This window comes from Pteropus vampyrus, unplaced genomic scaffold (assembly GCF_000151845.1).
Source record: "Pteropus vampyrus isolate Shadow unplaced genomic scaffold, Pvam_2.0 Scaffold107, whole genome shotgun sequence".
Lineage (NCBI taxonomy): Eukaryota > Metazoa > Chordata > Mammalia > Chiroptera > Pteropodidae > Pteropus > Pteropus vampyrus.
In genome coordinates this window covers 3276754-3291946 of record NW_011888888.1, presented here as the reverse complement: position 1 = coordinate 3291946, position 15193 = coordinate 3276754, and the positions used below count along the sequence as shown (strand labels likewise).

Below are 15193 nucleotides of genomic sequence, written 5' to 3'. Positions count from 1 at the left end.
TTTCAGATGATGGAACTGTTCTGTATTTTGAACCATCACATAATTGTATGTTTATCAACCTACATAGAATTATTACACAACTGTATGTTCATCAACATACATATAATTATTCACCTAAAAATTGAATTTCAATAAACAAAAACAATGAGGGAAAAATAAGTTTTCAGACCAAAAAAATATATAAAAGATAAAAACGTTATCACAATATTTTAAATATTAACTAAATAAATGACTAACACTGTGATAATCTAACCTTAGTACTACAAACTCAGACTTAATCAAGTATAAATGCCCTATCTAAAATCGGTTCTCTGAAAACATCGTGAGACATAAAATTGCATGCAGAACGTTTATTGGAAATGTTCTTGGGAAACATCTGTAAGGAAGTGAAGGAGGCAGAACTGGATGGATGGAGAAGCTACCCACAGGAGGCTGTAACTGAGATCTGAGTGAAACCTCCAGAGCTTCCTAAAATGAGGTAAGAAGCCTGGATCTTTACAGCCTTCCTCAGGTTGTCATTGCTCACAGTCTGCAACTTTGGAAAGGGCATTCCTCGGAGCCATAAGCACTTTCCAGTCAGAGACTGTTCCTCTTCATTAAGCGTCAGTATTCCCAGCACCTAGGAAATGGGTTCATCCACCCTGAAAGATCTGGACTAAGGATCTCAGTATCTATCCCATGTATACATTTGTAACTTTCAGTGCCATATTATTTTTATTTAAATATTTTTAAAAACAAATTTTTACATTTACTATCACATATGTATAAAGATGTACATTGCAATATTGATGGAAAAACAACCTAACCACCTTAACAAAGAATTAAACTGTTATACATTAGTAAAATAGAGTATTATGACACCATTAAATAGTATTAGGACCATTTCTGTGTACTAGTAGGTAAAAGTCTTCAGGATAATAGCATTTCATTATGTGAAAAAAATCAAGGGATAGAGTAGTGCACATAGTACTCTGCCTTTTGTGTAAAAAGGGGGAGGGCGGGAGAGTATCTATTTTTATTTGCTTATGATTGCTCAAACACACTCTGGAGGACTCCACAAGGAGTAAAAGTGACTCTGCAATATCAGGTTTGGGTGGAGATAATGTGAACTTGTGTCACTGTGGTTAAGGGTAGGTAGTAAGACTTTTATGATTTTGAAAATGATTTTCAGAGAACCATGTCAGTACTTTTAGTTGCCAAACTGTATGAAAATTTTGGATGTTACACCTTTAATTACACCAAGCTTGCTTTATAAAGTGATTCTTGATATTGTTACATTTATCATAATCTATTTTCCATTCTTTCATTTGGAGATAATTACTCTGAATATCCATTGTATCTGTGTGAATTCCCATTACATTATCCCCAACATTTTCCTAGACTCTAATTCTATGTCATCAGTGCTTGAAAGTATTTGCTGTTTTTACTGCTAATGATTCCCTTAGCATTATGTATAGTAACCTCAGTGTAAATCTCAGCCCATAAAGAAGTCAGGTAAGTTTCCTTCTAAATAGTATAGAGATACAGTACACAAATAGTACAGAGATACAGTACACAAATAAGAAATTAAGACAGAAATTAAGTGGAAACAAGACCAATAGTGTAAGATTTTTAGGATCTGATTTTCACAAAGCTACAACCACCTTTTAAGAAGTGATTTGAAGGTTGTCTCATATTTAAAGAGAGACGTTACATTCAGCAGTTGATTATCTCTTGGGAAAAAATTCTTAAACACACTGCCTGAAAATCAAAAAGTCATAGATGAGCTTAAAGTACAGAAAACATGAATAGGAGTAAAACCACATGCTTACTGTGAAATAACAGGAATTACAAAATATAACTGACCTTTCTCATGCCTTAAGAAAGGTGATTTGTGTTAAATAATGATGAAACCTCGAGTAATGCTATTTTCAACAAAATGGTAAGCTTACAATATTTGCAAAGATTAAGTGGTTAGCATATGTAGCATATGTAAAATATGCAACAGTGTCTTGCACGTGGTAGGCACTCAGCTGTTTACTGTCATTATCATCATTTTGATTTCTGACAACGTAGAAAATGCTCAGCAAAATACTTTTAACGTGAATTGAAATGATTGAAATAGTGATTCTTTTCTTATGAAACAATGGCCAAAAAAGTGTGCATGTGTTGAGGGGACAACAATAAGCTTTAAAACAAAAAGCAAGAAAAACTATTATGTGACAATAAAGCTTATTGTGGGGGCAGGCGGGTATGGGAAATCTCTGTAATTTCTATTCAATTTTGCTGTGCGCAAAACTACTCTAAAAAATTAAGTCTTTAAAAAAATAGAGCATGTAGCTTATGTTTTTAACCAGAGGACATTTTCTAGTATAATTTCTGTGACTTTTAAAATGTGGCTAATACATATAATGATAAAAATTTTTAAAAAGAAAAATTAGTAATTCTTAATGTATGCATTCATGTGTGTGTTTTGTGTGTGTATATGTGTGTTATACCTTCATTTTGTGTTACCACAGTGTTTTCAAACGTGTAGTTTTAATTTTAGGTAATTATTTTTAAAAAGGCAAATGCAGAAATGCAGGATATAGTACAAAAGAGATTACAGGAAAGAAATATTCTTAATTTTACTTTAATTCAAATATCCTTCGTTTAGTCTATTATTCTATAAAGTTTACAGAACAAAAATTCTATTTACTCAGAAGAAAGCAATATTTGCTAATTAAGGACTTTCCATTTTCATCTCTAGTTATCTGCAGAGGGCAGCAAAGAGCTTCAGTTCAGACTAGCAGGTTGGGTAAGCAGGTTTTAAGAGCTACTTTCTGTTTCAGCATCATTGGAAGCACTGTGAAATGTGTCAAAATCAAAGCTTAATTTGCTAAACTTCCATGACTGTTGCTTGCCGTATGTGGAAGAGAACAGAGGGAGGTACGGGTAAGAATCAACTGCTTAATTACGGTCAAGGAAAGGCAGTAAATCAGTACATTCAGCGTGTCAATCATTTCATTAACACTGCTCCAGAGCATGATGCTAACAAAGGTAGTTTTTTTTTTTTTGAAAGTTATTTTACTAAAATATTGCAAAATAAATTGCAGTCGGATTCTCACGAATACTGATTCTGGTGTTTTATAAAATGATAAACTGATTTGATTAATGAGTGGTGGTCTAAGACAAATTCTATAACGTTTTAAGATAAGATTGGTTTTGAGGGCTTTTCCATTAATATAGCTGCACCTCTAAGTCTACACTTTATTCATCATTTTTTATGACATAATGAAATTCAAAATATATACAAGATGCCACTAGCTCACCTATATCCAGAGTAGTAATTCATTGTCCTCTATTGGGTTAGGGTTCTAAGGTAGATACAGTTTACCTTGTAAGATATTTTTGAGATGTGCCCTTGAAGTCAATACTTGTGGATTGGAAGGAGAAGGAAGAAAAACTGGTCAGAGGGAAAGGTCAAACTGTAGTGCAGGCCCAAAGCCACAGGATGCCCTGGACCTAGCTAGAATGGTCCTTTAGCATCCTCCTAAATCTGACTGAGAGTGTGAGTTATTTATACTTCCACCTGGGTCAGTCAGTGCATGTGGGCCACTCCCAGGAAGGGGCAAGGTAGTTCAGGCAGCAAGTCCTTCTTTAAAGAGATATTTGAGTGAACGATCACAACACAAAGTCTACCATCTTCATATACAGTAAAAAGTAATCAAAATGCCTTATCCTAACACAGAAGGGGTGCCCTTTACATTTACTTAGAAAGCTCTGTTATTTATTATAGTATTAACTCATTAATTCATGCTTAATAAGAGGCTATTATATTAGCAGGTCTGTTACCTCCTTCAAGTTCTGATTCATAACAGGTGAGACTGGAAATAAATTAAAATATTGATGTGAATATTCTATTCAAGGTTTATATTAAGAAAAAAAAACTTTAAAACAAAAGATAAAGTGACTAGAGGAACTCTCAATTATACTTAAAAGAACTGTTTACAACACCTTCAGACATTTCTCATTAGAGAAATCCTTAGAGACCCACCACTAAGGCCATATGGAAGAGGGCAAGAGAGGATGCTATTTTAAGATTAACTGAATTGCCTTTGGTATTATAGAAGATAATATATACCTATTTAAGATATATGGACAAATGGAGAAACACAAAGAAGAAAATTAAAATAACCACTGCCTCCCTACCCAGAGAAAATTGGTAATGGTGGTGTAATTTTCTTTATAATCATGTTTTCCTCAGAACTAATATACAGTTTTGATTCAGAGTTTCTCATATATCAAAAGTTATTTTTTTTCTATTTCATTAAACAGTATTCAGATGAAAACATGGCATCTACTGCAGGTTGCTCCACTTATTTGGCATATTCAGCGTATAATTAGCACCATTACAAGTAATGATAAGATGAATACCTGAACCATGGTGCTTATTTCAAACTCTTTTGTTGGGAGGAACTCCATAAAATATGGAATTAGTTGGTCAAAGAAAGATAACATTTTAAGATTCTTGATATATCTCCAAACTGGTGTCCAAATAGTGCACATCAAATTATACTGCGTCAGATATTTTTATATCTTTTTCAACACTCCTTGCAAAATTTGATAAGAGAATATTTTACTATTGTCTAATTATTTTCTCTCTTTGATATTATGTGAAAGTAAACATTTTTAGTCAGTTATATTTATCTTTTAGGTAAATTATCTACTTGTTATAGAATCAGTGCTTTCCTTATTTATGCCTTATTTTTTAAAATACATTTAGGATGTTTATCTTTGTTGTTATTGCAATTATTTTTCCCAAATTTTCTTTTAACTTTTGATTACTTTCTGAATTGTACATTTTTTGTGTCTGTGATTTCAAACATGCAGTACTTTTCCTTTATTATTTCTTCCTTAACTTTTACCCTTCTAAAATTCTCAGAGATCATGTTTATATGTCTATGTACATTTATTATGATTTAAAAAAAAACTCTTCAATCCATATATGTTTTGTATTGTTATTTTTTAGAGATTAAGGATATAAAAAGATATTTTTTCCAAATAATTAACTACCCCAAATCATTTATAGGAGAGACGTTTAATTTTTTTATCACAATCCACATTAAATATTACATTTTAAATCACAATCTAGAACACACACGACATACATATACATGCACACACATTCTTATAACTGATATGAAAGTGTCAAAAAAAATTTTATCCTTAATATTTGTGGTGAATTCTAATATATTCTACTCTGTTCTGTTCTGCTCTGCTCTACTCTATTCTTTCTCATTCCATTTCATCCTATCTCATCCAATTTTATTTTATTCTATTTCAATTTAAAAAAAAAACTGACAGGGGTCCACAAAATTAATTTTAAAAATATATTAATGATTTCGACCCACTGTCTTGAAAACATGATTTACCAAATCCTTGTTTTGTGATCTGTGCCTTATTTTATATTGAGTTCTTATATTCTAGTGTATATTAAAGAAGTATCAATTCCGTTCTAATACTACTGATTTTTGCATAATATTATTGTGTTCTAATGATTTTAGCTTTGCATTTTAATGTTTTATAGAACAAGTTCCTTCCTCTTCATTCTAAATTTTCAGATGTTTCTCAGCCAGTCTTCCATATTAGTTTTTATATGTTAACTAATTCACTCTATCATGAGTTACAATTTTGGCGAGTGTGCCCTGTGGGCTCTTCACACCTTGGCATATGCTCTTAGAGCTTTAAGGCTTGTCCAGGCACATGCTTCATGGGAATCTACAACCAAGTACAGTTTCTGCTTCTAAACCACCTAGCAACTACTGAAGCACCAAACCTTTGCCTCTTTGAAGTCTGGTGGGCCCATAAACAGATATGACTTCTCTTTTTATAAAAAGGGAAAATTTAGATACAGAGACATGTACACAGGGAGAATGCCATGTGAGTGCTGAAGTAGAGTCGCTATAAGCCAAGAAATTAGAAAAGATCTAGATCAAGAGGCTAGATCAAGAACAGACCCTTCTCCAGTGCCTTCAGAGGGAACATGGCCCTCCTGACACCTTGATATCAGACTTATAACTTCCAGAACTGTGAGATAATAAATTTCTGTTGTTCTCAGTGATTCAGTTTTTATTACTGTATTATGGAAGGCCTAGAAAACTAGTATATTCTCCAATTGTACCCAATAAATAGATTGATTTTACCCTTTAAAAACAAATATAAAACTTATAATGGTTTATGATGTACATTATGAAGGAATACTCATAAATTGAATTTTAGGTAATTGTTTTGTAATTACAACAAATATAAATGTTAGGCTACTAAGAACACTGGCTAATGGAATGACTACACTTTATATTCTCATTTTAGGTAATACTTGTTTTTTTTCATGGAGTTTTGTTTTAATTAAGAATCAAATTGTTCAAAACTTTCCTACAATCCACTTATCCCAGTCAATATTATTATGGATCTATATTTCCTAAGTGGTGCAATTAAGAAAATCTCAATGTTATTTTTTTACATTCATGATTATTCTTCTTAGACAACGATTATTAAATTAAGTAAGCTATGAAATCGTTAGCTATAATTATATGCATTTATAACAATGAACATTAACCCCCTCCATTATTCCAGAAATTTAGAAAATGTTGTAGATAATCAAATATTTTGGATAGCTTAATATTTAAAGTATTAGAATACATTTAAAAGCAATCTTTATAAAATGTACTTTAATCTACTTTTGATTATGAAATACATATTGGGAATTTATAGTTTCTTAATTCACCATTATAAAAGTAATTATTCTTGAATAGTTTTGGAAGTGGGTGGGGTGACCTGTCTATTTAAGCTCTACAGTTATCCAAATTCTGTGTAAAATATAGTTCTGTCTTCATTACTATTCCTTTAAATTAAGGAAAATTGAATTTTGAATTGACATTAATTGAACATATATCATTTAGTGAAAACAAGAGAGACAGTTGATGAGTATATATGGAGTGGGTTTGGGGAACTTAAAGTGGGAATTTAAAAATTAAAAAGAAAAAAAAGGAATAATCACACTTCCTGCCAAGTTTTTATTGAATTTAATAGCTACAGGTCTTCAATGTGTTTTGTTGTTGATGTGGCTATTAGTTTGGCTCTGAGTTTTAATCTTTTTATAAATTTCAATTATAATCAGGCAAATTGTTGTATGATTCTTCGATATACTTTTTTAGCACATGGGAATAAGAAAATATGAAGTACCCCCTTTTAGGGAGATTTTAGCAAGGCATTCAGACACATTATTGAAAGCTGGCTAGGCCAATACTGGGTACTGTGTGTATGACTGTGAACAGACAGTTTGAGTTCCTGCCCTGATAGTGAGACCGTATTGATACAAAAGTTAAATGATGCTTAAAACTCTTCATGTTAGTAAAAGCAACCCTTAAAATCTATGTATTTGACTATTTAGATCTATAATTTCCAAAGTATTAATTCTATGCTTGATAATTTTTAGAGACAATTTGCTTCTTGCGTTCATTGGTAAAACAAACTTAAAGAGGCACAATAAAAACCATTTATTCTAATTCTTTATATTAAAATACACTTTTCTAATTACTCTTTCTTGAGAAATCAATAAGTACTAACCATAATTATGTGAAAGAACTCTGAGGAATACCAACATTTAAGGAGGAATAGAAGCAAAGGAGCTTGAAAAAGGGACCAGAATGGAAGGGGAAAGCAAACTGAAAATAAGTATCTTATGATATCATTGATGCTTAAGGTAGAAAACTTTTCAAGAAGAAGGGAGGGGCCATTCTGCAACCCCAGTGAAATATCGATTTAGATGAGGGCTCAATAATGGATGCTAATACAACTAGGCGAAAGATTATTTGCATGTGCCAAAATATTGCCTGATTAGTTGATTATTAATTACAAAGGGAAAAAATATATATCTTTAGAAAGAAAAACTTGCCAGGCAAAACCAAATGATCAAACTTAACATCATAATAGTAGGGCCATCTGACATAAGGGGCCTCCTTTACAGATGTATTATGAAGTAATCAGTATCATCTATGAAGAAATCATCTCAAAAAATGTTTAAACTGTATCACATTTAAATTATAGCCTTACCCTCTATCAGGAGTCGCAGTCCGGTACTGGTCCGTGGCCTGTTAGGAACAGGGCCGTACAGCGAGAAGTGAGTAGCTGATCAGCGAGCGAGCCAAGCTTCGTCTGTATTTGCTGCTGCTCCCCAGCGCTAGCATCACCAGCTCAGCTACACCTCAGATCATCAGGCATTTGATTCTCAAAGGAGAACTGGTCCCTGCTGCCAAAAGTGTTGGGAACTGCTGCTCTAGGCTACACCAAATATTGGGGATAGAGGAATAATATATAAAAACACAATGAAACCATCAGCTAATTCTAGAATGTGATGTCAATTCCAAAGACAGCTGACCTATACTCTTCAAAAGGTTAATGCTATCATGGGGAAAAAAAATGGAATGACTGTTCAAAAATTTAAAGAAGTTAAAGAACTTAACAACCAAATGCAGTGCTTGATACCTGAGTATGAGCTTTCACAATGAGTAAAACAGCTAAAAGACATTTTAGGGACAATTAGGGAGTACGAATATGTAATAGGTGGCAGATAATATTAGCAAATTTTTGTCAATTTTCTTAGTTGTAATAATAGTACTTGGTATTATCAGAAAAGATTATTATTTTTAGAAGGTGCAAACTGAAATATTTGAAGGTGTCTGCATGTCATGATATCTACAACTTTCCTGAATGATTGTTAAGCAAAATACACACCCACACACACACAGCAAATGACAAAATGTTAAGGGTTGTTGAAGAATCTAGGTGGTGGGCATAAATGTAATCATTGTACATTTTAAAACTTTCACTGTGTTTTAAAATGTCTCTGAAAAAAAGTGAGTGTGGGGAGAGGGAGTGTCAAATGCTGCAAGATAAAGACAGATTTAGCAATAAGTAGGTTGTTTATTTCTTTTGTGAGAGCAGTTTTAGCCATTTTACAATAGATTGAGAAATAAACTACAAGTGAGAAAAAAGAAAGTAAGTTTTTTCTAAGACAATATTTGGAAGACATTTAGCAGTTAAGAAGTACAAAAAAAAACCTGAAAATTTAAAGAAATACAGATTTGAAGGAAAGATTTTACTTTTTTATTTGTATTTTTTGACTTGGAGTTTTTGCTTATTTTTTGTTTTAGCATACTCTTCTTTGGTTTTAAGGGTAAAAGAGGTGACTGTTTCAGCATTGATAGAGAAGAATCTGTAGAGAAGAAGAGATTGAAGAGGAAAGAGAAAGAGTAGAGGGGGGCTGTTTCAAGGGTATTGGAATTAAATGAGTATAAATAAGAAACCAAAACAATGGAAGGCAGAACGTTTTCTTTCAAACTTGTGAAGTTTTAGCTTCAGAGCCCTCACTTGTATGAGCTTTCCCAAGATCCTCTACTAATTTCTAATTTACAACTAACTCTCCAAGAGAGTCCCCTAAATTGTATAAACTTCAGATCCTACAAAACCTGGATCCATATCTATGGGAAGATATTAAGGAAGAACGAAAAGGTGTAAACTTCTTGTATACGTAAAACAGAGCTTCTCAAACTTCAGCAAGCTTGATAATCACCAGGAGACCTTGTTAAAATGCAGACTCCTGACTAGTAGTATACTTTAACTTTACTGATGAAGAAACCAAGGCTCATAAAGATTACATGACTTCTTCAAATCACTCAGTGGCCAAGCTGGTACTAAGGCTCATGTACTATGATTTCAGTGGTCTGTCTTCTGTACCATGTATGCTTTATTTGTACTATTTATGGTATGCTTTAATATCTGTATTACCATAAAACTTCTACCTACATTTATTTGGACTTGAAAAAATTAGTCTTACTGACTCAGAGTAAAATGTAAATTTTACTGAATACAGAATATATTAGCGTCTATTGCTGCACAACAAATTGCCATAAACATAGAGGCTTAAAACAATACACATTTATTATCTCACAATTTACATGAGTCAAGAGTCTTCTCATTGGTTAGCCAAGGTCTCTGCTCAGGCTCTCACCAGGCCGAAAGCAAGATGTTGGCTGGGGCTTTGGTCTCATCTGAGGCTTGGGGTCTTCTTCCATGTTCACCAATTATTGATAGAATTTTGTTCCTTGTGGTTATGGGGCTGAGAGTCAGAAGGTATTCTCAGCTTTCTGGCTGTCAGTCAGAAGGTGTTTTCAACTCTAAGAGGCTCTCCTTTGTTCCCTGCCAAGTGTCCTTCTCCACAATGTATCAGTTTTCTTCTTTGAGGCTAGAAGAGAATCTCTTCAATTGGCCAGGACAGTGATATAACATATGTTACATCATTCAACATTACTCTCCCCTTTGCTGAATGATGTAACATAATCTAGGGAGTGACTATCCCACCACATTTACAGTCCTGCCCACCTTCAAAGGGAGAGGATTATGCAGGTGTGTACTCTGCAGGTGGGAATGTTGGGGGTCATGTTCAAATGCCTACTAGCCCACACAAAGCTATCTGAAAAGTTACCTATAGACATTTTATACTTGATGAGACCTCAATATTTTTTAATAGCTCTATTTTTAAAATCTTTGAGTTTTAAACCAACAATGATTTTTCTGTAGATGCTTTAAAAATGTTTTAGCAATCAAGCAAAAACATAAGACAAGCATTTCGTTCTTGGTAAAACAATGACTTTGTTATCTGTCTTTGATGTGACTGTAATTGCCTCCTTTGCTAATGTTGCTCCACAGCTTTAGAGAACCATTAATAGCCTTCCTTTTGGAGATTATTATCTTTTGAATATGTATATTTCTGTAAATAGTCAGTACGGCCTTATAAAAGGAAACTAGGATCTTTTCTGACAGTTGAACAGGACATGAGCTTATAATTTAGTATTGTGTTATATTTTTTAGAGCTGTGAGTATAATAATAAAGATTAAAACACTACAGGGAGTATGTGTCTGTGGCAGTTGTAGGGGGTAATTATGTTGTCAGCTAGAAGAGTAAAAATTCAGCCTCCTGAACTTAGGTCTTGGCAGGTTGGCCAGTATCTGATTTTTTTCCTCTATTGTTGTTAAAATTTATTTGTTTATAATACTAGATATCTTTGCCCCTGTAGATTTCTTTTTTGGGTTACTTTGAATATGGAAATACAGATAGAATCAGACTTACTCTTTTGGATCCCAGAACTGCATGGCTCAGCATATTCATTAGAGAAGTTTTAAAAGCTGAGCTGTGCAAACTGGATGCTTAAAGAATTTCGAGGACTTTCATCACAGTGGGTAAGCCGTCAAAAGTCAGACGATCTCTATTAATACAGGGCACTAAAAAGCTGTGGTTTTTGCCTTTTGGCACTTAAAGTATTAATCTGTTTCAATACTCACTAGTAAATATGTCCATCAGTTAAGCTAAAATGGAGTGAGAATTTTTTAAAAAAGGAAAAAAAAAACAACTAAAGAAACTACTTATCTTAATGCTTAGTAAGATCTGTGAGATGCTATTTAGTGTGTAAATATTTATTTGACTGACTATGATAAAAATAAGACCCTATCTAAGTTCTTAAACATTCTGATTATTAGAAACTAAAGAGCCTGTTCTTGTGAGAAATTTAGTAGTTACTTTTTTCCAAATAGGGAAATTTAATACCAAACTTACATGGGTGATTGGCTTATTAACATCATACTCTGGTTTTGAAAGATCTCAGTCAGGAGCAGAAGCAACACTCCATTTCTTATTCTAAATGGATTATACCAAGTCTGTGATTTTTTTTAAAGCTCATTAGAAGGATGAAGACCCAGTCTTCAACAAGGTGCACAGAGCCTTGTGACTTGGCCCTGCATCTACGTCAGTCTAGAGATTATCACACACCATTGTCCCTCTTACTGTGGACTTCAGTCACATTGGCATTGCCTGTCTTCCAGTTCCTGAAAGAAGCATAGACTGTGCCATACAACCTTTGCACATGCTGTTCCTTCTATAGAACGTACTACATTTTTCTGCCCCCCCCCCCCCCCCCGCCCACACACACTTTTTCCTAGTCTCACCTTTATCATTTCCTGGAGTGGAGAGATGTTTATCTCTGACTACTCTCTCCCCATCTTCCCGCCAGTCATGTTAAATTTCCTTGTTATCTAGATCTTTGGAACCATAACATTCCAGTCTTTCCAAGTCCTTCCCTTAATTCATAATTATACATTTATCAGTGAGATTATTTAATTCATATCTGTTGCAGCCCTCCTTCCCCACCAGTTAACTCTAGGAAGTCAGGGACTTTGTCTTCTTAGGTGCTTGACATTTGATCTCCAGGGTCTAGCATATGCTAAATATTTAAAAGATACTGAATAAATACTTGTTGAATGAACACGAGAATGAATGAATAAATGAGTGGGCACATAAAAGAATGTATAGATTTGATTATTCATTAGCTCAGAACATTGATCATTAAAAGCTACACCTGCAAATAAGCAAAGCATAGAGCAAAGTCAGCAACCCCTCTATGCATTAAGAGCAGGTCTGCCTCATAGACCTATGCATGCCAAACTGTTGGAATTATCACTATTATTCTGATGTCCTGGGTCATCCCTTGTGAAAATTTTCATAAGCCCAAAATACCAAAGACTGCTGGTGACCTGAACACATTATAGAATGTCAACACAGTTCCTATCTTTTCCACAGGTGGACCAAACATAAGGAAAAGAAGAATATAGCCCGAAGGGAATCACACAAGCCATGAAACAAAATAGATTTGGATTAGCAGAATAGTTTTCTTGCCAGAGGTTAGCTTGGAGAAGGCATTTAAAGGAATAAAAGAGCAACAGACCATTCCAGGAAGGCCAATAATATATTTTTAAAAAGCAGAAATGGCAGAAGAAGATAATAGACAAAAAGTAATGTTGGCCAGGAGTGACTGAAGAGGCTAAATGTACAACAAGACTTGAGGCAGCCAGAGAACAGCTTATCATCTAGCTCCAGTTGTCCTTCCTCCTAAAGTAACCTGATTGCCAACTTAAAACTCTTCCACGTAGGTGATGGTCTGGCATTTAAATCTCTCCTCTGAAACACAGGAAAATGAAAGTAAATACAGCCATTAAAATACCTTTTTTTTTTTCCTTAAAAACAGGAGGTCAGAGTATGACTTGGTCTGGCATTTATTAGTAATTCCAGGAGGTGACGCTCTTGCAAATTTTTTTTTTTTTTGTATTTTTACCAACATTAGCAGAGAAACGTTCTTCATAGATATTCAAAACAAGATTAAATGTAATCAAATTTGTGATAAAGTAACATTTTTCAACAGTCAAGAAAAGGAAGCTTGACATGTAAATGTCATACATCAGAGTTGATATTTTAGGTTTTCTTTGCTCTTTTGTCAAATGCTGAAATTGAGATTTTTTTGGATAACTGAGATTCGATGACTGTTTCATTGGAGAGACTTTTGAAATTGTCACTGAATAGGCACAAATAGAAATTTATCTGAGTCTACAACCATGCTACCTTGAAGAAGCCTGATCTCATCTGATCTTGGAAGCTAAGCAGGGTCAGGCCTGGTTAGTACTTGGATAGGAGACCACCTAGGAAGACCAGGTGCTATAGGTGTAAAAAAATTTAAAAATAAGGGATCGTAAGCTGATAAGGTCCTTGCAATCTGTGAGGTCAACCAAGGGTTGCCTTGCCTAAAAAAAAAAAAAAAAAAAACAACAGTTATCTGATTGGAATAAGCTGAAACCAACTTTGTCCTGGTGGTAAAAGACATCCAAAGAAGCATTATTTACAACCCTTGACAATTGTGAGTGGACCTCTATAAGTCTATTGCTTTCTTAACTAAGAAAAATAAAATACAAAAGTTTCCAAAAAAAGGAATAAGAGTTGGAAATTAGAATGCAAAAGGGAAAATATATTTAAAATAAATTGATAAAAGTTATTAGACAAAAAATGGCATATCAATAATTCTTTTCGATTTCTTTCTTTAATTGAACTTTTCTGTTTCTTAATTATTCTGTTTTGGCATGGAAAATTTCAAGACTTTAATTTTATATGCTAGATCGCCAATGAAAGACAGCCTTAGATAATTTCATTAAGGCTTTATCCATTAATCTGATTATTTGCATAAACACATCCTGATCCAGTCTTTGCTCTTCTTCAGCCCTTCATCCATTGAAGTCAAATGCCAATTGATCCCATAACTCTTTTGCTTAAAACCTGCCAGGGCTTTCACTGTGCTTAAGATGAGCCCATCCCAGACCTCACTCCTGGTCTTACCTTTCTCACCTTAAACTCCTCTTAGTCCTCCAGCCACGCCCACCTTTTCTTACATCCTCTCAGGGCCTTTATGCCCCATCTCCAGCTAGATACGTTTCCTCTCCTCTTCATCTAGTTAACTCTTATGCTTATTTCTCATTTCTGAGCTCACTGCACAGAGGCCTTCCTGCTGTTTCTCTGACTAGGCTGTGCCCACCTTGTTATGTGATTTCATGATGCCAGGAGGTTTTTCTTCAAAGCACTTATCACAATTTGTAGTTGTACATTTGTAAAACTATTCTGTTGTTGTCTGTATCCCCACTAGATAAACTGAACTCTGTGGAAGCAGGCTTTGGGTCTGTTTCTCACCAGTGATTTTCAGATCCTGATAGGCATTAATGAACAGGTGCTGAGTGAATGACTAAATGAAGTTCTTTGAAGATATAAAACAATAAATGGCTTGTAAAACTTATAACATTTAGGAGAACTAAGATTTTTAATAACATTAAAATTACTGAAAGCATTCTGAAATAAAAGAATATGAATTGTTGCTCTCGCTGCTGATATGAAATGGCACATATAAAGCAACATTAAATTTTCTTGAAATAACCTTTGGAGTCAAGTGAAACTGAAAGTGAAACATTATTAGTTATTCGGAGGGGGAAAAAAACTCCATAGAAAAGAAATACAATACCTCTGAGGTAATTTGGAAATGAATATATGGACTATTTATTGATTCATAAATAATAAGAGGGGATTATATACTATACTTATATGAAAGAACTTTGAATGCTTTTTTAATTTAAATTTTATGTTCACATCAAAAAAGCCAGAGTTCAACAAAATGTGTTTATTTTCTTGTAGATGTGGAATTGGTATACCCTTGCAAAGTTAGATTTAGCAAAACACCTCAAAGTCACTGGGAAGCTTTTTAAAAATACATAGGATCTCTTGGAGTTTCCAATTAAGGAAGACTGGATC

General features: G+C 33.8%; 1 pseudogene; it reads left to right on the top strand.

The window, feature by feature from the left end:
* Nucleotides 1-13451: 13451 nt before the first annotated feature.
* On the top strand, nucleotides 13452-13570 carry LOC111743139 (annotated as a pseudogene).
* Nucleotides 13571-15193: the final 1623 nt, after the last annotated feature.